Here is a 27,226-nt window from a genome sequence, read left to right as displayed (position 1 = left end):
TTTGCTACTGAAAGTAATGAAAAAAAGTTTACCAGGAAAATCTGTCACTTCTGCATCCACTCTCCCCTTCAAGGTCTTCCTGTCAGTCTCCCAAGCATTAGTGCTACACCAGAGTCATTGTTAGATTGACAACTTCTGAGTTTAACCTAAATTCCCAGTTAGAAGTTTCTTTAGGCAGAATGGATTGAGCTTCTAGATGAGTGGGTGACTTAAGATAAAAAATTTGATTGCTTTTTGCCAGAATTAGGCCAGGATTTAGAGAGTTCCTTGTGGCTCAGACCTGCCCTCTGCAAATTGCTGTTTTGTCCTCCTTGTCATGCTCCTGGTCCTGGACACCAGGATGGCTGCACCACTGGGCTTCTCTGGGCTGCTATTCCTCGAGTTGAGTGCAACACATCAGAAAAATCTCTTCTGCCATCCCCAAATGATTCTCTTACCCATAAGCACGGATTCCTATATTCACTCCATGCGAGCAATGGCTTCTTTGTGGGGGATATTTTGATGCATCCGAGTCTGGATATAGTCTTGACATAATGTTCCTGCAGCCTTTTAGTAAAAAACTGCTGAAGTATTTCAGAAGAAACTTTTAGGAAGTTTTTCAGGGCACAGTCCTGAGCCTACTGATGAACAGCTTGGGTAAATCACTACCAAACCTCCTCCTTATTGACAAGGCAAGATAATAATAAACACATTGTCTTCACAGTTGTTAAATCTCTTTCTGGAAGGTGGGGGTTTTGTTGTCGTTTTTTGTTTGTTTTGTTTGTTACCTTCTTCTACACAAGTCTTACTCACTATTAAGCATCTGAAAATACTGTTGCCATGGGATAGGAGACAGCTTCACACCTCAGGCCACCAGGAACACACTGATCTCTGATGCAGATGTACAGGAGGAAATGTGTGAACTCATGCAACAAGAAGGTGATAAACTTTATCAAATGGACTCTCCTGTAACCTCTTGGAGACCATCATTACAGAAATAATTTCCATCTGAACTTTCAAGTGCTTGCTCCAGTGGGATTTAAGCAGTAGGGCCCCACGACAGTTCCACCTGAATTTGCCTAAGAACACCAGGTGGATATTGGTTTCCTATATGGACTTCCATAATAATGTTAAATATAATGTGTTCTTAGCCTTGTCATGTAACTAAGAATGGAATATAGCTAAAATAATTCCCAGACTGGGAAGATCAATGGAAGTAGCACTTTTGTGGCTGGGACAGAGACTCAGAGAAGGCAAATCATGAACTTAGCAGTGTCCTACATATTAAATGTTTTGTAAAAGATCAGAGCTAGGGGAACAGATAATCCAAGTAAATTGGGAAAATTCCTTGTGTTGCTTGGGTGGGGAGGAGATACTGTCTGGCTTGGATCCAAGAAAGTGTTTAAAAGCATGTTAAACTTTAATGAGGTAAATAGTCTCATCTCTGTGGTGCAGAACGTTTAGACTTAATTTTAGGCACATGCTTAAATTCTTTGCCAAATTGGGGTCTAAAAAAGAGTTATGCTTTTGCATTTGAGAAGCAGGGATGATATCACGTGACTTCTATATTTAATCACAACTACTGAAGGCAGCTGGGATTTTGAATACAGAATACTTAAAGCAAACTGTTCTTGATCAATCCATAGAGAAATACTCAGAGGGAGAAAAAATATATACAGTAAATTTGAATAATGAACAGTTTTGAGGAAATTGCAATCTGCTTGCAGACATTTGGAGAGCAGAAAAGAAGCTAAATTTGTTGAGTAAGTTACTTGCTGTGATCTATTCTCTTGGCTCTAATTAGAGAGAAGTGAGCAGTAAGGGAACCCAGAAAATGAGGCTGCTGTGGACTGAAGTGCCCAAAGAGAAGAGTTTAAGTTAGAAGGGTTTTTTAAAGTGGATTATTTTCCCCCAAGTATTTTTTAAATAGGAGGGGAAACTGTATAAACAATGAGCTTTGATGCTTGACAAATACGACAGAAAACATTTGTGTTTTCTTTGGAATTCAAACCTTTAAGTTTACTGTAGGAGTTAACTATGTCAGCTAACAGCTGACAACTTCGTAATTTTTAGTGTTACTATTATGATATCACCAAAGTAACTTTGTTGGCTCCTTCAGCTCAGACTTGCTCATTAGCAGCATTTAGGTCACAATGCAGCAAATCATTCAATCTTTGAAGACCTTCATGACTGGCAGCTGCACTGTGAAACACTAAAATATAACAACTTGTCACTATTGTTTTTTCCAAACAAACCATCCAGACATCAGATGGAAGGTCATATCCGGAAACTTTAAACTCAAACTCTTCCCTGATCAGGCTGCCCCTCACTTTGTAGCAGGTCCACAGTGACAGTCTCTCCACACAACAAAACTCACTCTTTGTAGTAATAGAAAAACTCATTTGTGGAGGGCAGAGCTTTCTCAGGCTGGTGGTGAAACAAATCCACAGGAACGCAAGACAATCATATCTCTGTCTGCTCCAAGCTCAGATCACATTTCTTTAGCCCAAAATATGGAGTGGCAGTGGTTTTTTATTAAAAAAAAACAAAAAAACCCCCCCAAAAAACCAAAACAAACAACCCCCCCCCACAAAAAAAAACAAAAACCAAAAGAACAAACCCAAACCAAACAACAAAAAGCCAAAAACCCTAAACCAATTGCTCTGCAAAGTAATTAAGGGAGTAAATGGAACCTCTTCTCTCTTATCACCAATACTGTGGGGGTTGGAACGAGGTGTTCATTGTGGTCCTTCCATTCTAAAATTTTATGATTAGCAACCCATTGAACCCATGAAAAGTCAGCTTTTGGATTTTTTTTTCGTGTCTCTTGTACTAGGAAGAAGAGTTAAGAGCTCGTACTTTGAAAATGTGCTTGTTACATTTCATTTCTTAAAAAGCAAAAAAAATATTTTTACCATTTTTAAAATCTTTGCTGTGAACTTGAAGCATACATGGTGGGCTGAGTGCTGTTTAACTGTTTCCATATTTTCTTTAAAATGTAGCTTCCATTCCAAATTTCCAACATTTGCAGGCTTTCTTTTCATGATTATTGCGTCACCATTTGGAATTCTCATACAGAAGTTCTTATAAATGATTCTTTTGGGCATGATTGCAGTACATGTGTCTTAATACTGCAGCTGGGTAAAAAATACAGCTGAAACAGTTTCTCCCCCATGCATTTATAACACAAAAATCCTCTGCCTGGAATTCCAAGAGTTCCTTCAGATTTGTCACAAGCAGAACTGATGGACTTCAGTTCAATAGTTTTCTGTTAGTCAGCTTCTAGCAGAGGAAGTGGTGTCCACTCTGGATTGAACAGTTTTAGGCAGTGAATGGCAGCACCTCATTCCTTCCTATTTTCTCTCTCTGCCAATGACATCCTTGTTCATTCCACTCAGATCCATGTTTTTTCCCCTTGATTTCATTCATTCTATTGTAGCCTTGCAAGATTGTTCTCAGGGTACAACAGCTTGTTGAAAGATGTTTATAATATTACACCTACTCCAATCACTAAAGTGTAATCTTTATCTTAATAAAAAAAAAGAAAAAAAAAAAGAAAAAAAAAAAAGAAAAGGACAGGGGAGGGCAGAAGAAAAAAACATACATCACAAACTACTCCAAAGTTCTGCTTGAGTTATTTTTCAATTACAGCAGGTGAAGCAGAATGAAATTGTTACAGCCATTTATTGATTGTGTTACTATCCATTAAGGTACAACAGAAGAAGTCCATCATATTGTGTAACAACTTAACTATTTAAAATAACAAAGGCTTCCTATTGTTTCCCGTTTTGGCCATTATCCTGACAAATACATTCCACTTCCATGCTGGAAATCAAATTCAGGAATCATAATGAAGAAATTCTGTCTTCAAGGTGACATTATTTCTTCTCCTAGCTATTGAAATTCTTCAGCTTTTTCATTGAAAAATAACCGAAGCAGAACAAAGGTAATGAAATATATTAATTATATTAATGATGTTTTACTGAAACTGGCTGCTTCCTAAAGAGAGGGCATATATAACTGTAAGGAGAGATTCTATCAGTGGGTAGACAATTAACAGGTAATGCTGTCACAGGAGAAATTTCAGCTGCTATGAACTATTCAGCCACCTGAATGACAAACCCTTTTGAAGTTTTGTGGTGAAGAGCAAAGTTTATCATCTCTCTAAGGTGGGCGGCTGATCTGTGCTGGGAGGGAGCCAGTGGAGTCGTGCAGTGAAGGGCAGATTTAGTGAGTGGTATTGTAGATGTTGGTGAGAACAGGCTGGATGTGGGCTCTCTTTTGGAGTGCCACTGCAGCTAAACAGCAGTAGCTGATGTCCAGTGTCTGATGAAGAACCATATGGTCTTGAGCTGCTAAAATTTCCCTCTGAAGAGTCTCTGTGCATCTTACTGGCAGCCCAGTGGGAAAAGTTCTCTGGACCTCTTTGGGACTGTCGTAAAAATGGAGCCACACAGAGGAGGGAAGTTATTCATGTGCCAAGAAGAAATCCTGCCCCTGGCAATGCTGACTGGCACTGCTCAGGGAGAGGGATGGGAGAGCAGGGCTGTGCACAGTGTCACTTTTCCTTGCAGGCTCCAGCAGCATGTGCTGCACAGGATCAAACCATAGACATGTGGGGTGTTCAGTCTGTTTCATGTTTATTTTCATGAGTCCTTGCTTTCACCCACATACCAGCTTAAATTTCCTACTCATAAGAGAAACAAAATCTTAGGAAAATGAAGATGAGAGATAAGATCCCTATTCTACTTCCACCAATGCTAGCAAAGAAATTACTGAGACAGGAGCCAGAGCCCTTTTCCCCATAGTATTGACCAAGCCTTAACCTTGCTGCCACTTCTCTTCCCATTTTCAGCTGTCAGATCACTCTTCCCCTGCACTGATAATCTCATGGTGTTGCAGCAGCTGCTAACATGAATTATCCACTGCCTGTTAGTGTAGCCACAACTTCTCTCTTTGAACCTATTCACTACACATAAACTTCAAGTTTCTTGTAGCTTCCTTCAAGTAAATTAGACTTTCTATTTCGAATGCTCATTTAAAGACAAAGCAAAGCAAGGCTGGCATTCATGGCTTTCTTGTACAGTTATTTCTCTCCTAAAATCCCTAATGACCATTTCTGGGGTTTCAAATCATAGCAAAGTTTTGGTGCCAATTCTTGTGTCCTGCCCCACTGTCGCTGTGGGTTTGAGCTCTTGCAGCTCTCAGATGTCTTTTATTTGACTTGTACAGTAAATACCTGTCAGACCCCTGAAGTTGTTTCATCAAACAAACTCCTTGATCTCAATAATTGATGCTGAAATGCTCAATATGAATACCAGTTGTGCGTGTCAGTGTGTTTTAGGATCAGCTTGAGCAGCGTTTTTGTAGGGTAGCGCTCCTGCCCTTTTGCAGTCTGGTCAAGGGTGCAGTGGGCAAAAAAGAAGCTGCACATCAGGACTGGGTTAACATTCCCTGCCCTTTGTGCTTTCAGATGTCTGGGGTATTTCCTTTTTGAGCATATAAAGAGGTTGAGAATAAATATAAAACACCTTAAAACCTTACTGTGCACATATGTTATTTCTTAATATACCTCTAGAGCTGCAAGGCAAAAAGGGCACCTGCACAGCCATCTTTGGGTCTCCCGTAAGTGCAGTGCAAGTATTTCTGAGTTCCCTGGTGATGAAGCAATAGGCCATGGATTTCCTTGTTCCACTGAACAAGCAGCTACCACACGACTGTGTTGTGTGGTTGCACGTCAGGGGTTAATTTTGTTCTCCAAGCACATTTGGGAGTGTGTTCAGGCAGCACACGAAGTGAAGGCTGGGAATCAAAGCAAGCAGGCTATCTCCTCCCACAGATCTCACAGCAGAATTTAGGAGCTGAACGATGCAACATGTGCATAAAAGCTTGATAATGTTTTTAAAACATATCACTTGAAATATGTTAACGCATATGTTCCGTCATTTAGAACTCTTTCATAATACATAATTTGGCCCTTTAGTTTTACACCCAGCTCATTATGGTTTATGTGCAAAGAGAAACATTCTCAAAAATTTCTCCTGGTCTTTCCCCAACACTGGCATGACCTTTCTTTCCCACCTTGTGCAGTCCCTTTTTTCTCTTGGCATCTCACTTTCCAGCTCTTTCTGAGCCATTTCCAGTCTGGTGGCAGTTTATCCCATCAGTGTTTCAAGCGTGGCTGAAAGCTGCAGGCTGCCTAAAGGAGGATTCAGCTCGCTCTCATTTCAAAAGTTTAAAGGTTTCCTTCAGTTCAAATTTGCCTGATTGTCTGTCTGTAAATAATTGGTTCTTTTGAAGCATCAGGTTATTTTTGGGGTGTTTTATTTATTTATTTATTTGCATCAAGATTAGATAAACAGGATAACAGAACTCCACTGTTACAGGACTTGTTGTGAAACAGACAAATTTCATGTTAGTTTTACAAAAAAGGTTTAAATTCAGGGAAGAGTGTACATGCACATACCAAGACCTAAGTGCCATTTTAATTCCTCAATCCTGGTAAGATAATAGACCAATAGGCAGAATGGCATTTTCAATTAAATACTGCAGGAGAATAAAACAAATCATTGCTCAGAGGTTCCTTGGATAAGGCAAGGTAATGCTTTTCCTACCATATTTTCAGTTAAATAAAGTATGTCCTTTACACAGGGCTGTAAATGGGCCTTGAGCACAGCTCCAGGTGGAATTTCCCTCTCTTCCCAAGGATCACACCCCGCAGGCTCACACTGAGCCCTTCTGTGGGCACGCATATTACAATGCTGATTTTGAAAAGTTGCCAGTTACTCAGATGTCTGGATTTCTCAAATCAGGCTCTTTCCTGACTTCTGATTTTTATACAATTTCGCTCTCAATAGTTCCCTTTCAAGGTCAAAAGCAATTTCTGCACTTCTAGGAATGTTCTACTTTCAGGAATTTTTGATGTTTCTACAGTTCATGATTTTTACTAGAAATTCATTTGTCTCAGCAGAGAGGGGGTGATCTGATGATGCTGAGCAATACCCACAGGGACCAGCCTTCCTGATCTGTCTCATTTTTGTGTAAATCGGGGTAGAAATTTCTGTTTTAATTATGACTGATTTCCCTCTGCACAAGGGTCCTGAAGCCTGAGTCAGGAGATTTTAGATTATCAGCTGCTGATCATGGGGAAAAGAACTGAGGTGCTCACTTAATCTCTGAAACATCTGAGAGTTGCCTGGTGTTGTTACCTGGTACAGAAATACGAGAATCCAGGGAAGAAAGAACAATGGTACCCCATGGAATGAACTGGTAGCATTGAAAAGCTGAAAATTGGATTGAAATAGGAAAGAAGCTTCCACATGGAACCTTTATTTCCTTGTGGTTAGCAGCCTGTTTTCAGAGTTTGGGCCTCTTTGGGTTTGCCTTTCATTTTGTTTCCAGATCAACAATACCGATGTGTTGGATTTTTTAAAATTTATTTACATTTCCCTTTCCCCAGTTTCCTTTCTTGCTCCCCACCTGTAGTTGCTGCATATTCTAAAAGTATGTGAACAGCCTTTGGAACTCAGAATGGTAAACGTATAATTTTTTAGAAATTTTATGTTTAAATAGCTCAAAAATCTGCCTCACAGTACCTCCTCTGTTCTGTTTAAAGTAAAATATAGCAAATACCTCAGTTCTTGAAGTAAATTAAGTCTACATTTTGGTAAGCCAGTAAGCACATCAGCTTATTCTTTTTTTTTTTTTTTTGTTTGTTTTCCCGCAACATATGGGGCTTTCTGTTTATTGTCTTTCCCTAATTTTCAGTACTTTCCTTTGAGCCTTTGTCAGCAAAGGCATACGCTCCCCTCTGCGGTTTGTACTTCTTCAGAAAAACAGTAGGTGAGTTTGAGTAATTTCCTCTTGCGAGAATGTATTCAGTTTGAGAGTTTAGGTGAATTATATTCTGCTGATTAGCGAGGCAAGTGCTGTGCTCCATCTGCTAGAGAATGGGAATGGGATATTTATAACGTGATGGATGTTACTGTTGGGTGGCTCTGCAGAGCTCCAGAGCGATGTGCCCGGGCTGTGGGCTGCTCCCTTTGGTTTGTTCCAAACAGGACGTGCTCCTTTGGGGACAGGGAGTGCTGCTGCAGGCCTGGGGCTTTGTGCAAGGGCCACAGTTGATGTACAACAGCAGCAAAGTCAAGGGACACTACCCTTTTCAACAAGAAATTCAGGAAAAGAAATGATTTCTCAGTTATATGGGACTGTTCAATGTTAGGTTATTATTTTGCCCGCCCCCCTCAGAGCAATTAGAGAATGTGCATTTGAAATTACTTCTGCGTTCATTGTGCACTGCCTAACAGGATGTTTCTATTGTCCTAGTTTTCTCTGAATTGCACACCTATATTTGTATAAATCCTCTAGATTTTACACCTTTCCCCATCCCAGGCATGGGTGGGTGTTTCAGTGCTGCAGAAATGCTCGGTGCTGTTGTTAGGGCACCTTCCCCAAATCCATACCTTTATTTCAGTAAATGGAATGAACACTTGAAAACGCTGATGTTCACTGCTTAACACACTTTCCCTCCCAACATGACCAGAGCAACTACTTCTCAGCTCCCAGAGATGACCATTAAAATAAACTAAGAAGCCTCAAAAAGCCCCCCAAACTCAGAATTAATTCAGTGGAATTGCACAAGGATATCTTAGTACTGAACCATGTTGAAATCTGCTGCTCTTTACAAGTCAAAGGGACGTATCCTGCTCTGAAGTAAGGAACTTGTTTTTCTTAAGGTCATACAAAACAAAGCATATTATTTGAACAAATGTCAGAATAACGTCTGTAATGAAATATACTATTTACTCACTTTTCAGCATTTGAACTGGGACAAATCTGGAAAGGAAATCAACAGTTACTGCTCCTGTTAAATAGTCCTTTTAATATTACAAGTAAGTTTACATTGCTGGGCCCATGTGTACTTTAATGATTCCTGGAAGTATGATGACTTGGCCCAGAGGAAAGCACAAACCTAATACTTTATTTTGTGCGAATTAAATGCAGCTAATTAAAGCATGGGAAAATTAAAAAGAATTAGGCAAAATAAAAGCACTACTGTAAAGCTTTTATTAAACACTTATACAGTGCATAAAGAACGTGCAGGAAAAAATGAGCCGGTGATTCATTTCTGAGAGCTGCTAACTGCAGGCTCCTGGCTGGGGAGTGAGGCACCATCTTTCATGTCTTACCTATCCCTGAGTCAGAACTCACCCAGGTTTGGACCCCTGGGCACTCAGAAAGGTGTTATGTATGAAATGATCCAATCTGAAAGTGGGATTCCACTTGCCACACAACAGAATGACCCCCTGCACAGGTGGAACAAGTTACCTACTGACAATGTTATGGGTAACACACGTGCTCTGGAACTTTGGCTGATGCTAAATGAATATTTGCAGTGGAAATAAAGAAGTGGAAGTTAAGATCTCATAAGCCACCCAGATGCCACTGAGGTGAGTGGAAACAGGAATAGATCCTACATGGGAATAATAAATAAAGATAGACAATGCCAGGGAATTTCATGATGATTAAATTTCCAAGCAGAGGAGGTTACACTTCACTCTGAATTTTCAAAACATGTTTGCCTCCGTCATTTCTTTCTTTGGACTTATACTGATGTGCTTTCTTGGAAAAGTATTTTAAAGAAGTTATTTGCATGAAGGATGTGTGGGTAGAGTTACGCTCAGATTAAGGGCTGGCAAGGATCTGATGGATGGATGTGCCTGGAAAGACCAAGAAGACAGTGACCTCCTGGATTAGAGCAGCACATTGGGTGCTGTTGCTGGGAGTCAAACATCCCAGTTTGATTTGGATGTCAAGGAACTTCATTCAGAAGTCAAGTGTTACCTAATAATCAGGAGAGGCTTTTTATTTTCCTGGAGGTGTGAGACTTCAAGCTCAGGGAAGACAATACCTGGGAAAACTTGAGGCAAGGAATATTGATGTTGAAGGCTTTGTGGCATTTCAGATGGACAGCTGATTTCAGAGTAATTACTGGGAAAGATGGAGAGAAAAATGTATTAAAACTTTCTACCATCTGTTCCTTTGAGATATAGGAAAAGTGAGAGAGGACACAGCAGAATCTCAGGAAAAAACCAAAACAAATAAATGGAGGAAGAGAAGTTAAAGTATAGGAGTCAAAGCTGACTTGACGAAGTTGAGAGAAAATGTGGAATGATGCTAAGTTTGAAATATTTTTTTATTATGTACGACCTAAATATTTCAGGTTTTGAAAACAAAATCTGGTATTATTGTCTTCAGGACACCTCACTTTTAACTTCTTTAATCTTTTTTCCTCATTTGTATGTTTCAACTCGGAAGTAAAATTCTTGAGATGCCAATGTTTCAAATGCTATGGGAATCCTGGATGGCATCCAGCTTTTGCTGCTTTTATTGTACCATGGGTCCCACAGAAGGGCTGTAATGCTCTTCCAACACAGTATGGGGTTTATGAACAAAAATTCCATCTCCTGGCTTTGTTAGTGAGTCAGGAGTCTTCCCTAAGTGTTTGGCTGTTTTGTACACACCCAGCAGAGCTCTGGGTTGCTTGTGATGAGGATGACCACTCCCATGGGGGCTAATGCCAGGGATAACAATGTCCAAGAGTGGGCCTGGTATTCACGGTGAAATACACACCAAGAAATATCACACAACACACTAGTTTTATATATTTAGGTTCATTTTCTGTTCTTGCTTATGCCTTCATATCTCTTATTTTCAGGTCATTTAAATAAGAGACATGTGGTGGGACTCTATCATTTAAGCAAAATTGGTATTCTGCCATCCATGAAATTGCATGGACACCTTCAACTTATCCCAAAGTGCAAATTATGTGTATTTCTCTCCCTTAAAAAGTCAATGTGAATAAATACTTAAAAATATAGGTCACAAAAAAATATCAAAAAGGTTCTTTTCTTTTTCCTCCTTCAGAGTTCATCTTGGTTTTTCCAGCTTTTCTCTCCCTCCTTCACAGCAAGTACACTGAGTTGGATGGCTGTTGACTAAATAAAAGGAGTAGTTGACACATCTGACAGCAATTTATTGTTTCAGTCCACACGGCTCTATTCCTCCTGTTTGCTCCTGTTGAAGCAGCCTCTCTCTTATGAGGTACACCTGCACTTCCCCCGGGAGCAAGCCTGGGATGCATTTCCTGGCTGTGACTGGTGTGACCACATTGCTGAGCAGTCTTTCAGTGCACTGCCTGCAGTGTCCAGAGGAGCCTGCTTAATTTGTTTAACTGCTCTGCCCAATGGTTGTGTGACAATGCCCTCCCATGCTGCAGGATGTGCAGGGCCATGTGCCACAGCGATGTGCTTGGGTTTGCTGCAGGCAAAATGCAGGAGCAAACATCATCTGTCATACTTTCGGTCTCCCCTGAAACGCCAGGTGTCTGGGCTCAGGAATACACAGTGTAATCCTGGAATTTTGCAAAAAGAATGATGCTGGAAGTTGTTTCCTTTGGGTTAGCACCCTTACGTTATCCTAACCAGAGATCATGCCACAGAGTCTTGGACAAATGTCCCAGAAGATTCCTAGATTGCCATCTGGCCCCGCCCAAACCACGGGAACACACACCATGCTTGGGGGATGTTTCTGTAATCTCAAGGGACAGAGACTCCCCATACCCATCCTGCAGTCTCAGGTCAGAGCAGTCTACTGACGTCTGGACTAAACTGACCCTGCTGAACTAAAAAGTCCATTGCTACTACCCCTTCCACAATACAGAATAAATCATTCCTTTCCTTTTCCACAACAGACTTTCAAATACCTTAAGCCTGCTTTTTTTAAGACCAAACAACCTCACTCCTTCCAGCCATTTACCTTTGTGTCAAGTTCTTGCTTTGGCCAGGACTCCCTGCACAACAATTTCTTCACTGCTCCAGCTAAAAGCTGAACAGAGCAGGCAGATCAAATCCTATATTTCATATTTGCCTCATTTGTAAAGTCTGATGCTGTTGACTTGGGTTGAGTTTCTGATTTAAGATGTGCCACAGTTTCTCTCAAAATCTCTCTTTCAGGTCGTCTTCTAGCTTGTATTTGTTCAGTTAGGTATTCCTTATGTATAACCTTGTCCTTATTGATCTGTCACCATTTTTTCATCAGGCTCTTTCTTCAATTTGTCATGCTCATTCTGAATTTTAATCCTGTCCTACAATTTTTTTTTTGTGGTATTTTCAAGTCAATACCAGTGAAAAAATCCCTGAAAATGATGAAGGGGGAGGAACAAGACACTCAGTCTGGATAACTTATTTCCTAATTCTGTAATTTATTATGAATTGTTTGCTCTCTATGAAAGGCTGTTAGTAAGCTGATGCCTATACTATCAGTAAGATGTATGTATACCTATTATTTCCTAAGGTACCTTGTTTATGAAGTATTGAACTGTTATGAAAAATTGTAAAACATTGAAGCTGAAGATGGCAAAAGTTGGCAAAATACCAGTATGGATAGACATTCTGGGTTCAGCAGTGTGAGCAATCAGAATAACACTGTCTGTATGCAAGCCTGGAGAGCAGACAGAGCAGTTAAAGCTAACAGAAAGGTTAGTCCCCAACTTCAAATTTACATTACTATTTGAAAGATGGTGAACATTTGCATTTTAATCTGGAGTAACAGCAACTTGGCTCCCCAAGATAAGAAGATAGTGATTCAATTAGTTAATGTGTGTGCCTCCACTCAGAAATACTAGCCTGGCTTTTAATGATGTAACACCTTCCTTCATTTCTTCATGTAAGGTGACTTGTTTCTGCCTGCAGGGTTAAGATGTAAAATGGGATCTTTTAATAATCCCAAAAGGCAGGACCTGCCTGCTCTATGCCATCGAGGAAAGCTCGATTTGCTCTTCTGGGCCTGCTCCAGGTCTTGGAGATGGTGCAAGTTGGATTAGATTTTAACAAGGTAGAATAAGATGAATACATAACAAGACCTGATCCTGTCCTTATGTCGATTGAATGTGCTGTAGTTGTTCCAAGCCTCCTTGCTTCACCAGCTTTTCAAACTGCTGTTCACATACTGTTGGCTAAAAATGAACGAGGAAAAATACATTTCCTTACTGCTTGTGCCTCAATTTATGACTATTGAGCCTCCAACTTCCAGTTATGATCTGTCTCATCTATGTAATAACACATTTTCTGCAAGTGATGAGGCTGCTGTAACTTGTGATGAAGTGCAGGCAGCAGTTTGGTTTATTTTGTAATGCTTCTTTGTGTGTACCTGAAAATGGGTCATTTTTCTCCTGCAAGAATCACAACAGGTATCTCTGCAGGGGGACGGGCAGCAGCTGAACCACACGGGGAAGGAGGGATGCTGCCAGCAGCTTTACTCCGATTAAACTATTGCTGCAGCTGGAACAAACCTACCCAGATGCAGGCTCCAGGCTCACCAGGTGGAAATTGTTCCCAGGAATAAATAAAAAACAGTGATGATGAAGATTGCCTCTTTAACACACACAGAGGGGGAATGGAAATTTGTCACTTATGGGTTCTGCTTTGGGGTCGGTGGAGATTGTTTCCTGGCGTGACCTTTATAACAAGGAGTGTCAGACTTCATCCTGTACGTATCAGGCTAGTGTGACATTGGATATTAATCCTGATGGAAAAGGATTATGTGATTTTCACAGGCACTCAGATAGATTATCCTTTCTAGCTTGGCTGGAAGGTAGCACGGGTTCCTCTCTGCAGATGCTGGCTGGGAGCAGAGTGTTCCCTGGAGAGCAGTACCAGAATAACCAAGCATGGGCAGCAGCTCTGGCTACTGAACTTTCTTTTCACTTTCCATTCATTTCTGTTGTTCAAATGTGTTCCTTTGAGGACTTGCCCCTTTGAGCAGGGGCAGTGGCATGGATGGAAATGGTGCAGACTTTGAAAAGTCTTTCTGTTAACAAGCTCTTTGAAACACTGAGTCAAAATACCAGAAGGAATTTTCGGAGTAACATCACATTTAAAAAGATATCCTTTTGTTTCTGGCTGCCCATTCTTACATTGAAGTTTTGCCCAATATTTTGACAAATAATATTTTGTCCTTAGGTCTGGGCACAACTGCTGATTGTTTGATATTTCACAGTATCATGTTAAGCCCTAAAATCTCTGCTGGGTTTCACAGCGGATAATAAGAGAACCAGTCATGTTTTGTCTGGTTTGGTACTCACTTCTCACTGCATCTTCTCCCAGGGACCATTCTCCCACTTTTCACCCCTCCAAGTTACCTCACTGAACTTCCCTGTGTTGTCCCACAGAAAATGTTCCTTCCAGGAACATCTGTCTGCTCTTGCTTGCAAGAAAAAGATCGGGTTGCTGCTGCTCTAAGGTATTATGGCACTATCGCTGCTGGGGCTGAGGGGTCCTGACCACCTGTGTGAAAGGTGTGTGCTGGAGGAGAGCTGTTCCCAAGCTTCTCCAGGGAAAAAGCAGGGTTTGGGTAAGGGATTCAAGGGTTGGTTCTGCTCACCAGCTGCACCGGCTGTACTGGAGCAGTGAGATGGGACAGAACTGCATGGATGTCACTTCAGCCCCTTCCTGGGGTATCAATTTACAGTAGCTGAATCATCTGAAATACAAACATGCTGGGTTTGTTTTTTTGTTGTTGTTGTTCTGTTTTAAATTACAATAAAAGCTGTACAGTTGTACAAAAAGACTTTTGGGGAAGTGGCTAAAGCCATAGGCTTGCACTGGGTCACTGCAGCCTTGCTGAAGCCGTTATAATTTACATCACTTTCTTTTTCTTCTTTGGTGTTTATAGACTCAAGCATTAAAAAAAAAATACATGAGCAAATTTATATTTTAAGCTCTTCTATATCTGCCTCCTGACTTCTGAGAAATTTCATACAGAGTATTTTCCCAGACCTTCCAGAATCATACTCTTACTCTTTCCTGAAGTAGGTAAGGTCAGCTTCTCCTCAAAAATATACACTTTTCCCTGGTGCCTTGGCAGGAACCTCACAGACTGGACACCTGGCCTTCAGACAAGCCAAGGAAAGAAAAATGAGAAAAAAAATCCCTCCCTCTGTGATGTGAAAGCAGAACCGTTTGCACGCCGTGTCAGTAGCTTCTGCTCATTAGACCTGCAAACTTTCCAGTGAAAAATGATCTGAAAATAAATGTGCAGTGAGTCATTTTTTTCCTTCCCTGAGTTATACCTTTAATTAATCTCAATCAGTTTACAAAATCCATTTTTACTCAGATTTAAAAAGCATGCACTCTGACAAATAAATCTTGTACCAAGTGCACAGTGTTTGTGATTGTTCCTGCTCAAGACCTGTCAGCAAATGTATCATTACTAATTGCCCAAGTTCCAACAAATCAAAACACTCTAGTTTTATGTTAAGGAAGGAGTTGAGCCCTTAAATTATTGTATCAGCTTTAAACTGCTTTAGTGCATCACATGGGAGCATGTCAGCTTCAATTCAGAAGTAATAATCCAAAGAGTTGTCAATAATTGAGGACAGTATATACAGGCTTATTTATTTTAATCCAGTTAGGCTTGTTCTTTTGATTTGGTTTAGTTTTATTTTTTCCTTTATCCTCAAATCCCTTTTGGACCCAGGAGACGAGTATATAAGCAGCAGGTGAAGGTCATTAAAAAAAATTAGTTTATTTACTTCAATGAAATCCAGACTCAACTCAGGATATTTCATGCAAATTGCAAACAAACTCAAAAAACAACCTGATTATAGAAATGTGAATCAGATGATGTGTTTTATTGCAAAAAGTGCAACTATTCCACCTCCCTTGTCTCTGCAGGAGGGCTTTATATTTCATGATTGACTTGCTGTGAGCACTCCCCATTTGTAGCCTTGTTGTGTTCTGACCTGTTGCTAGTGCTGGGTTTGTTTGTACCTGTCATCCCATTTTTATGGAAGTTCATGTTGCTGCAAAGTGAAGTGTAATAACCCTTTAGCTGCAATGTTACAATTATTCTGAACTACCTGGAGATCTCAATCCTTTTCTCATTTGGTTTATTCTTTAAAAAGCAAAATAGAAGACAAGCATTCATTTCTTCTCTTAAAAGGGACGTGTTTGTGGCTTCAAGTTGTATTTTGAAGTAATTTGAAAATATTCTTCTCTTTGTTGTTTTTACATCTTTGCCAGACATACTTCTCTTAGGTGCATCATCCCAAAGTTGCCGTATATAGACTGTGTAATCCCAAAGACTTCCATCTCTCAAGTGCTAATAGCCTTTTTAAAAAATCACTTTGAGAAATGTAAGATGTTCAGAATAATGTCGGCAATATTTACAGAGTCTGTGATTGAAGGTGTATCTTTAATATTCAACAGGCAGGAATTTATGATGGAAAACTAAGGTAAAGCCAGCCTGTGTGATGTCACACTGTTGGGAAGGCTCTCATTCCCACTGGGCATACCAAGAGCCTTAACACAAACCTGAGAATAGTCAGCAGCCCCTTTCTCAGTTACACTGTGCTGTAAAAATAGTCACCCAGACCAGCAACCAGAAATTTGACCTTATAATGCTCTACACTAAAGCTAATCATTGTTACACTAATCTTGCTTTCTTGCTTTATTCTGTCCATGGATTGTTGCATGCTAATGGTGATTTTTTTAGGGGGATTTTTATTGCATGTGGGAGGATAGGAGTTGGCTCACACCAGGCACTGTAGCAAGAACTCTCTCTAAATTCAGGCCTTTACTAATACAGGGGCAGAGGAGGAGAGAGAATTGCTTTGTTTTGGGTGGGGATGAAAAGAGATTGATTTTATCATTGTGGATGTTTATCAGTGGAAATGATTTTTAACGTGTCTCAGAATTCTTACCTGTCCATGATATAGAATAGACATAAAGTAAATAAAAGGTAATAAATATTCAGGCCATGCTATTGCTGAGTGACAGTTGATGCTTTCAGTAGATTTTATGTATCCATCCGTGATAACCTGCAAATAATTCATTATAGTGTGCCTTCTGAAATGATGAGACTTTGTTAAGCAACATTCAGCTAATGAAATAGCACACCTTAGGCAAAACACCTCCAACATGTGCCACTCATCACTGCCAAAGACTAAAATCACTCTCTACAAATGAGACAAGTGAAAAGCAGTTACATGTTGTGCCAGGGAACAGCATATTCCTTTCAATTCAAGGGCATTCCATCTCAGGGTGCTCACTACATGAGCTACTTTTATATGGCATTTGTAAGGTTGCTCCATTGCATGACTCACATCACAGACTCACTTGCCAAACCGGCACAAGATCAGGAACCCGAACTCTTTGCTGTAATCAGGGAGTTTTGTTTATGAGACTTTTTTGTGGATATCACCTTCTGTATGCTGCCTTTGGAGCAACAGCTACTACCAAAGCGCAATGGATTGCTAAGAATCACTTCTCCTGCTGCTCACAACTAAGCCTCTTGCTCTTTGAATCCTTTTATTGCTTCCCCATCTTTTCAATATTAGCGCTGAGCCTTCTGTCCCTGCTGGCTAAATCCCACCTAATCCAAATCTTGTCTTTAGTACATCTCTGCTATTATCTCCTGTATCCCTTCTACGTCATTTACCACTCCCATCTCAACTTCATCATCATTAAAACATAAATACCTTATGCCTTCCTGACACCCAAATTTTGTCCTCCTTCTTTAAGATAATTTCTGAAGGCACCCATTACCTGTTCTTCCACCTCTTACCTGCGTCATCTCACAGCCAGCCTAGTGTCCCGGACTGATTCTCAAGTCTGAAAGCATCAACCCTCTAAATCTCAGTCTGCAAAAGCACAGCCAGATAGAAAATGTTGTGGTCTGAATGCCTTTGTTAGTCATATATGTGAATCAGAGGTTTTTGTCTGGCCATGTGAGTTTCTGGTAGCTTCAGTGGGCTTACTCATGATAGCAAGTGCTACATTCAATAGTAGGCATTTGCAGGATCATCCTCTGTGATTGTAATCCCTTTTAGATGGGGAATGTGTCAGCATTTTATAAAGGGATGTAAAGATGTGTGTGGCCTGTACAAAGTCTGCGTAATTAATGTTGCTCCATCAGTTGATTACAGGAATTTACAGGCTGCATTATTATAATACAATAGCCTGTTGGAGTTTAATGTTTATGAAGAAAGGGCAGAAGGAAAAAAGGGGGAAATTTGTTCAAATGTTCCTTGATGTGGTAGCTGTTTCTGTGGATATAATGTGTATCTGTTTAGGGGTGCTGTTAGCAATAGATAGATATCCCTGTGGAGGTTTTTTTCCTAAATTCTAGCTTGTGTCTCAGGCTTGCATTTTCCCCAGTCTGTGTGTAGGATATTTGGGATTTATAAGCTGTTTCTCTGCGAACTTTGTGCGAGCATCACATTGTTGAACTGTTTGAGAGATTGAAAGAAACTGAGAATGAAGCTCAAAGGACAATTCTCCCTTACGCAATCTAGAAAACAATTCTCTAAAATATTACATCAGCTGCTGGCAGCTGTAGGTTTGCCTGCCTGCTAGTTTACTATCACAAGTGTTCCAGAATCCTTTGTAATCCAGCCATTGCTATTTATATTTGTAATGATTTATTTAAGGTCTCAGTATATGTCAGCATAAAGTCATCAAAAAAAGCAAAATGAAGATTAGTTGGCTGGAAGCACACAGAATGGAGAAGAATAACCCAACAATGGAATTGAGATAAAGCTTAGACACAGTAAATAACTGAAAAAAATAAAGGGCAATCGCTTTATTTTCAACTCATCATATAGGAGCCAGAGCCTATGATTTTGGCACCAGGCAGTTCCCATCACAGGCTATTAAGAGCAGCGAAACAGGTGTCTGGTGGCCGGGGAAGGAAATGAGAAGCCGTGACACCTGAATTGAGATCATAGACCTGCTCCTGCCTTTGTGTCTAGGGAAAAGGCATTAACTGCTTGATGGCTCCGCTCCTCAGCAGGCTGCAGTGGCACCCAATTCTCAGCCGTTAAAACTTTTTACTTATTTATGAGATTTTTTTTTTCCTATAGAGGACTGTAATGATGCAAGGCAACTTTATTATGTTCAGTGGAAAATGCGAAGTAAAGAAAAAAACGCTGAAGGATTGTGTAGTGGAGCGCAACACTTTTTAGAGCTGAGTCTCTAGGTCATTCTGAGGCAGGGATTTGAGTGGTGTCCCTTAGGATTTGCTGTTATATATGCTGAAATGATCAATCAAGGATAAAAAATGGACTGTTCTCATCTCATAGATCATTTCACAGTGAAACAGTTAAACTCCTGGCTGCTTTCTGAAAAACAGAGATCTGCATTAATAAGGTGACCTTATCAGAGCCACCCCTGGGGGGAAGGGAAGGAGAAAAAAGGTTCTAGAAAGAAAGCGAATCCTATTGTTAATCTTTTTTTCAGGGAGACTTGGATACCTGAATGCAAATTACTTTATATTTAAATTGTGTGAAAGCACAGAAGGTTTGTGTCTACAATTGACAGTCATTTCATTAGCTGACTTGTGCAGCCTTGCAAATGGTTTCTAGTGTTAACTTTCCTTGGATTTGTTTTCTTTGTTCTTAGCAGATCTTGCATTGGTGATCATTTTGATTAATGTATTCAGTGCTCTGTTTTACTCCTGATTCATGTTTTTTGCAGCAGTTAGTGTTCTGGCCTGGGTAAGGTGAGACTGTGAGGTGGCTTTAGTTTTCCTCCAGCAATGCTGATCTGATGGGCTGTTCTCCAGCTGGAGAGGAGCATGGAGGCTGCTGTAATGCATTTTGCACGGTAGCAACCCCAAACACGAGTTAAAGCAGGTTTTAATCATCAGATGTAGGATTGATGCAGCCACATCCTGCGGTGACAGCAGATGGTTGCTGTGCATGGGCTCTGTGGGGTTGTTATATCATCTTTGTATCTCTGTGAGTCTCTGAGGATTAGGTATGCTGGCTTTGGGCCTCTGTTCACACAGGTTTGTGGTTCAGAGTAATTCACTACATCCCAAAATTAAGAGTTTCTGTTCTTGTCTGGTTAAAAAAGCTACCACACAAACTGAGGTATTAATCTGGGGGGGAAGGAGTAGGGGTAGGTTAAAACTTATCCTATATTGCTTCAGCGACACCAACACCATGTGTCCAGTCTATGCTACATATTTGAGGAACCAATGATCACCTCAGGAGAGAGTGGTCCTTCTTACCTTTAAATCGATGGGTGATCTCTCATCTGGAGGTGCTGGCCTTCCATTGATCCAAAAGATAAGCTTCATAAAGCCACTCAAGTTTCAGTGAAGTTGACTTTTAGGGTAGATCCTGTCAATCCAACCTCCTGATCTAGACTGAAGAGCATCATCAAGGTTTACACACCAATGTGAAAACCAGTCACAGGAATTGCTCAATTAATTGTCCCCGATGCACACTGATCTGCAGGCAAGTTGCTGGAGGCGTGCAAGCTCCTGGTATCTTTTCCTTCCTTTCTTCTTTATTTCTTTTACTCAGCCTACATTTTTCTTCTTTTCAGAACTTTTTGGCATTAGTTGTTGCAATCAATCTGCCATTCCCCGCTGACGCCTCTTATTGCATTGGTTTTTCAAACGCTTTCATCGGCGCCTCAAGCATTACATCGCTCTTCAACCCGCGCCAGGCTCCGAGTCCTAAAATACAAACACCCCATGGACCTGGGCCTGACTTTCCTCACAAGTCACTTGTCTCCATTACCCTTCCCGAGAGTCACAGCTTCAGGAATCATGGCAAGATCCCAGGACAAAACACTTGAGATACAAAGGCAGGGCTTCAACAGTAAAATAAGAAAATGTTCAGGCCCAGCCACAGCTATAAAACATCACTTTGAAACTGCTCTTCATATGCAGGGGAAGTCTCATCAGAACAGGTTTTACTTCCTCATGAATATTTTCAAGCCATTTCCCCTTTTTACAAGAAATCCAACATACAAAGGGTTTTATGAGAGCTGTTTGTGAAAATAGGAAACTTGGGGTTTTTTTGGGTTCAGAGCCTTGAATTTTTTTATCTTGATTTTACATGGTCAACTACAGAAAAAAAAAGAAAGAAAAGGTTTTTATAGGTCTATAAGGAAGGCTCTGAGAGAAAGCAGTGGAAAGGTAGATTATTTTTTGCTTCACAAGTCTAAGTACTTTCCCTGCTCTCTCTTCTGCTTCACAGCAATAAATATAATAGGATTTTTTTCAGCCTTTATTCTTGGACTTACTTCTTAGCAGATGCTTAATTTAAAAAAGTGAAAGACAAAAGCAGGGAGAGATGGGAATGAGTATCAGGGAAGAACAGGGACACTTGAAACTCAGGGGAAAGGGAAAAACAGAATAACTCAAGTTAGGTCAAGATTTGTTCATTTTCTTTTAAACTGTACTTGGAAGCAAAAATCTTTAGACAAATATTTGTAGATAAAATTCCATCTAACTGCTTTTTCACACAAGTTTCTCACAAATCATTAGTCTGGTCCATAACTGGACAGCTCTTCCAGCTGATCTGGCAAAAAATACTCTGATCTCCTTGTCCCTGATAACACTGAAATCAAATAGGTGCTCAGCATGAAAAATATTAGAGAAACAAATACCTTCTCCTGTCTAATTTTGCTTTACATTGTTTTTATGCTAAATGGTAGACTTTCTGAACACTGTGACAGAGAGCTGTTAGTTGTTAACAACAATTTCAATGTTTTGGGTTGAGATTTAGCTCAATGCATGAAACCCACATCCTTGCTGTCACGAAATCTCCATTTTCCCACTTTTACAATATTGTTGGCATATGTCTCCAGCTGTCTGTTGCTGACATAGAATTGCTTGTGATTATCTGATGCTGAGCTGTTCTGCTCTGTTTTTGTGGCTTTAATCTCTCCAACAATACCTGAACATGCTCTGCAGATCGTGATTATTAGGGCAGAATACAGTTGTCTTTGAAATTTATTGTCCCACACAGAAAATTGGAAATCCTTAGGATCTTTATATTTGGATTGAATGCGAACTGCACTTCTTTCTGATTTCATAATTTAACATTGCAGACTGTTGACTTATTGACTACAGCGTTAGCATTTTCCAGATTGGCAGACAAATTGCCTTGTAGGAGTGTCTATGCATATTTATACATCATCCAAAGGTTAAACGGTAGAATATATTTTAATTGCCTAGAGATAACTTCACAAATTATATCGCTGGTACCAAAACTTCTAAATTTAAAAGATGAAAGTTATGTATTGAAACCCATATTTTTTTCAAAGTAAATAAACCACTCAGCAGTACTGATTACTGAACAGTCTTCCACTGATGTTAATTAAATAGCATCTCAAAGACATAGCTGCCATTTTAGGCAGAATGTTAAGACAGAGGGAATTCTAGTTTTCTTCTTAGTCTTCTTAAGCATGCCATTTATATTGATCTTGTTATTTGAGAAAGGACCACAATCAAATACACCCCAAAATGCAAAACAATTAAAGAAAGGCATTCATATGTAAACATACTTTTTTTCCACTTCCATTTGCCTTAAAATCTGAAGGTTTAAAAAACTTTAAATCCCCAAAGAAGCTAAAACATGTCATGTTCTGCAAGAGCACCAAATGCACTCACTGAGAATATTTTTCAGGGAAAACATAACCTTGGAGCTATTTGAGTATTTAAGAGAGAGTCTAATTGCTACTTACATTTTTTACTTCCCACTTCAGCAATACTTTCCTCTCTAGAATACAGACCCCTAAAGAAATTACTGAGGAATAACAAGTGTTCTGCAAATTTGCTGACTTACAGTGACTGCTCTTATATATGAGCTCTTAAAATAAAGTCCTGCACAGGTATTGGGGCAATCCAAGGCACAAATATAGGCTGGGCAGAGAATGGATTAAGTACAGCCCTGAAAGAAGGACTTGAGGATGTTGGTTAATGAGAAGCTCAACATGACTCGGCCATGTGTGCCTGCAGCCCAGAAAGCCAAACCTATCAAGAGCAGCACGGTCAGTAGGTCAAGGGAGGCGATTTTAGATAATCTTTAAGGTCTCTTCCAACCCAAACTATTCTGATTCTGTGAACATGAGTAAATTGAAAGCAGTTTGCTCTCAGTGGAAGAAATACATGACCCTGCAGTAGCTTGGTTACTTGCTGTGCTTTTACCTTTACAAGGGATCAGTAAGAACCGATCTGGAGTGTAATGCACTGAGCATGAGACTGGGAGACAGACGCATTCCTCTCCTGGGGGGTTGGACTAGAGGAAGTTATGTGTGTTTAGGTGAAGATAAGGATTTTACAACTGGAGGTGCAGAGTGGGAGGGCTGAAGCCCTTCAGGCTGATGGGGGAACCAAAGCCAGGCACATCACTTGCCAGGCAAGAGTCCCAGCAAGGAGCTGATCCATTAAAAATGGGAGACATCACTGTGGCGATCTCCTGGTCTTGTTGGTGGATTTTGAAAGAAATCTCCCTTGGCCTAGTTTCGAAAGAAGCTTTGTATCTGCACCTACCAGGGGTGAGAATTTCAGACCATTAAAGTAAGAGGATGGAGGGATCTTTTTTAGTCTTTGCTCCAGAGCAAGATGGGAGTTACAACACTCTGTACTCCATGGTTTGTGTGGATGGGGTTTGGCAGCTTCCACACTGAGCACAGATGGTATTTGAGGTCTTGTACTGAGACAGCCCTGCAGGGTAAGCAATAACTCTGTGGGTTTTCTTGGATTGTAAAGCTGCATATAGATATCTGAGGTCCACTGGAGTCCTTGCTAGGTCCAACCTCTCTTTGAGGTCACTCTGCTATGTGATGTGAGAGCAAGAATGGCTACTACCCTTGTCCAAAAAAACCCCAAACCAAACTAAACCCATGGGAGCTGTCAGGAGTGATTTTAGTGAATTTTGGAGAGACCATGAAAATGCCCTGGGGATGCTGTGGACAGGGGCTGAGCATGAGCCAGCCGTGCCAGGAAGGGCAGTGGCACCTGGATTGCACCAGCAATGGGGTGGCAGCAGGAGCAGGGCAGTGACTGCCCCCCTGTGCTGGGCACTGTGAGGCCACACCTCAAGGGCTGTGTCCAGTTCTGGGCCCCTTGTGACAAACCTGACATTGAGGGGCTGGAGAGAGTCCAGAGCAGGGCAACAGAGCTGGGACAGGGTCTGGAGCACAGATCTGGAACAGCTGAGGGAGATGGGGGGACTCAGCCTGGAGAAAAGGAGGCTCAGGGGAGACCTTAACAATCCCTAAAACTACCATAAAGGATCTTGTAGCCAGATGGGGTTGGTCTTGCCTCCCGAGTAACAAGCAATAGGACAAGACAAAACAGCCTCAAGCTGCACCAGGGAAGGCTTAGTTTGGATATTAGGAAAAATTTCTTCCCTGAAAGGGTTGTCAAGTCCTGGAACTGCCAAAGGAAGTGGCGGAGTCACCATCCCTGGAGATATTTAAAAGAGGTGCAGATGTGGTGCTCAGGGATGTGGTTTAATGGTGGGCTTGGCAGAGCTGGGTAAATGGCTGGAATTGATGATCTTAAAGGTCTTTTCCAACCTAAACGATTCCATGATTCTGTGATTCTATATAGTGCCTCCAGTGAGAGGCATGACAAATAATGGTGTCTACTGAACTGTCATTACTTGTTGAGAAATGTGTCAATTCATCACTTCTCACCAGTGAATATTTATCTAAAGCATTATTAGCTTACTTCCCAATCAGTTAACTATTGAAGCAGAATCCTGAGCTGCTGCACTGGGCTGATTCCTTTTAGCCCTTAAACAAAATTCAGGCTTCCTTTGCTTTGTGTCTTTTCTCTTGCATTTTTGGATTAAAGTAGAAGGTATGCCTTATATTTATGTTCCCTGAATACTGTGATATATTCTCAGTAGTGCCCCCTTTTTGCTTCTAATGAAATCCCCACCTATCTTATCTATTCTATTTCATTACCTTTTATACTTAGTGGTAAAGAATAAGAGAGGGAATTTGGAGAGTATAGGTAATTTGAAAGAAATTCTGTGTTTATCATGTCAGAGAGTTTGAAAGATTATAGAAACATTTACAGCTCCCAAAGAGTCAGTTTTTAGTCCAAGATTTAACAAAGGGACGGACACAAGCCCTGTTTTCTCTCACTGTTCTGGAAGGACTGGTTTTGCAATATTTGCTATCTTCAGAACAGTGAAGCTTCTGATGAATTTAGCAAAGTTTGTAAACTGCAGTGCCCCAGACACTTTCTTGTTTTCCTTGACATTATTTTTTCATCAGTTTGGACTGTGTAGTATCTGCAGAGAATGCATGTTCCAAATATTGGATTGCTGTGTTTTTGCATACAAATCTTGTAAAGGAAAAGAAATACCAGACTGTATGTACAAGCATCAAAATCTGATTATATGCAGGATTCTAATCTTAATATCACACCATCCTCACTGAAAAGCATTGCAAGAATATTCCAATTCATATTCTGAATGGTGTGTTTCTCTGCAGTCGTCTTGCAGAATTCTTATTCCTACCAGGAGAAAATCAGTATACTGAAATGAATAAAAATGTATACATTAAATTGCTTATTCAAATGTCCACCTTTGATGTTTGCAGAGAATTCAAGCAGGAAGCAATATAACCCAAGCTTTGTTTTATTGATACAAGAGGCTAATGTGAGTTACAAAACAGAAAAGAATGAGAAGTTGCTTAATACACTGGAAATGTGGAAAAAATGCAGATTTCAGTTATTAGCTTTCACAGCTGTATTTGCATAGAAATATACTAACGGCTGGGTGACATTTCATGCATGAACTTGATAGAGCATCCTTAAAAATATTCATGTTAGAAGAGTATTTAAAGGGAACCTCGAACTTGAACATTCCTGTCTTTGTTTAAAAAAAACCAAGCCCTGGTTTCCCTAGGGTATTCCAGTGCAAGGTATTTCTTTAGGAAACAAAGCTTCCTTTGTTATGAGGAATTCTGGGACAGCTTAGGAAGGGCCCTTCTTTCTGATCACACTTTAAAAAAGATCCTGATTCCCCTGAATGTTAAATATTATTGAACAATAGATGTTGCTCAGGCTTTTGTGGAAAACACCAGCAAAGCAAGAAGACCTTTGAGGTTTCAAACACCTCTTGGATTATCAGTTTCCTATGCCATTTTCTATTTTGAGGGAACACCTTCCTTGTAAGTGGGACAAAGATGAATGCCAATCATTCATATGCTGTGTGAGATAAAAGGAGTTACTCTGCTTTGAAAAACTAGAACAGTTCTTGGAGGGGTCTATCACAGTTACCCTGTTGTATGAATTTTGGGGAGTTGGGTCACAGCAATTCTTTCCAACTCACATTTGCTTGTTGTGTGTTGTTGTGGTTTTTTTTTTTTTTTTTTTTTTTTTTTTTTTTTTTTTTTAAATTCCCCTATAGAGAAGACTAGGTGCAGCTTCATTTGTAACTCATAAATGATAAAGATGTCTGGTTTTACTTAGAGTGGAGAGGTTCAGAGAGCATAGCGAAGGATTTTAGATCAGGGAGCACTTTCACTTGCCAGCAGTTTCAGCTTTCATTTTCTGTTCTTTTAATTTAAATATGATTATTAACAATACACAGCTGAGGAAGGCATTTTTCTGAAATATTCCAAGGATTATTCCTGCTCTGTTATCTCCCCTTCACCTTCCACAACAGGATTTTATGTGCTCACATTAGTTGATGTTCTTCAGAAGAGCAGCTGGTCCATCTCTGATTGTGACTTTCATTAGAAGTAGCAAACTCTACCTTCTGAAGTAGTGAGATGTGAGCACTAAGTCCTGGGAACATTTTCTAAAACTCACTTTATAACAAAATATAACCAGCCTTGAAAGGGATTAGAAGGAATATGACAGAAGTATAAATTAAAAAGCACTGCGTCGTGAAAACATCTCTTTAAGCAGTTTTGACTCTGCCTTCACTCAATCCAATTCCTGCAGCTGCTGATTGTCCAGAACCTTCCAAAACAGAAAGAACCATTTCTGGAGCCAGTCCAGACTCTTGCTAAAATCAGATTTCCAAAGGAAAGTGGGAGTATGTGGAGGTACCTTTTTGGAAAAAATGCAGACTTGCATTTTTAGTACCTGACCTCCTTTCCTTCTGTGTCTACCTCACATTACTTGTGAGAACCTCTCAAGCAGAATAGGTCTCTGCAGAAAAGGGCTGCAGGATCATTTTCCCTGTCAGTAGGAGACATAAATGCTCATTCAAGACAGAACAGTGCTGTACAGACATGAAAATAGAAAATCAAAATGCAAATATTATGAAAAAGGGTCATTAATACCATCTTACTTAGAGGATCTGTCTAAACCATAACATAATCACAGGCAGTGTCTAGTAATGATATTTTACACTGAAGCCCAGGGGTTACAAAAACACTTTAGTCTTCGCCAAAAGAAAGTCACTTTTTCATCT

At 40.3% G+C, this 27,226-nt stretch overlaps 1 protein-coding gene and 1 long non-coding RNA gene across 2 annotated transcripts in view; both read left to right on the top strand.

Annotated features, from left to right (window-relative positions):
- Nucleotides 1–27,226, top strand: part of AGBL4 (AGBL carboxypeptidase 4) — an 882,078-nt gene that overhangs the window by 496,721 nt on the left and 358,131 nt on the right.
- LOC136294966 (uncharacterized) lies at nucleotides 13,441–15,146 on the top strand. Its single transcript, XR_010722553.1, has 3 exons — nucleotides 13,441–13,530; nucleotides 14,213–14,283; nucleotides 14,908–15,146. It is a non-coding gene; the product is annotated as an uncharacterized lncRNA (long non-coding RNA).

This window comes from Chamaea fasciata, unplaced genomic scaffold, assembly GCF_029207755.1.
Source record: "Chamaea fasciata isolate MVZ Bird 193981 ecotype frontalis unplaced genomic scaffold, bChaFas1.0.hap1 SCAF_10, whole genome shotgun sequence".
Taxonomy (NCBI): Eukaryota; Metazoa; Chordata; class Aves; order Passeriformes; family Sylviidae; genus Chamaea; species Chamaea fasciata.
Note: the sequence above shows the minus strand (reverse complement) of the source record. Positions and strands in the feature narration are given on the sequence as shown.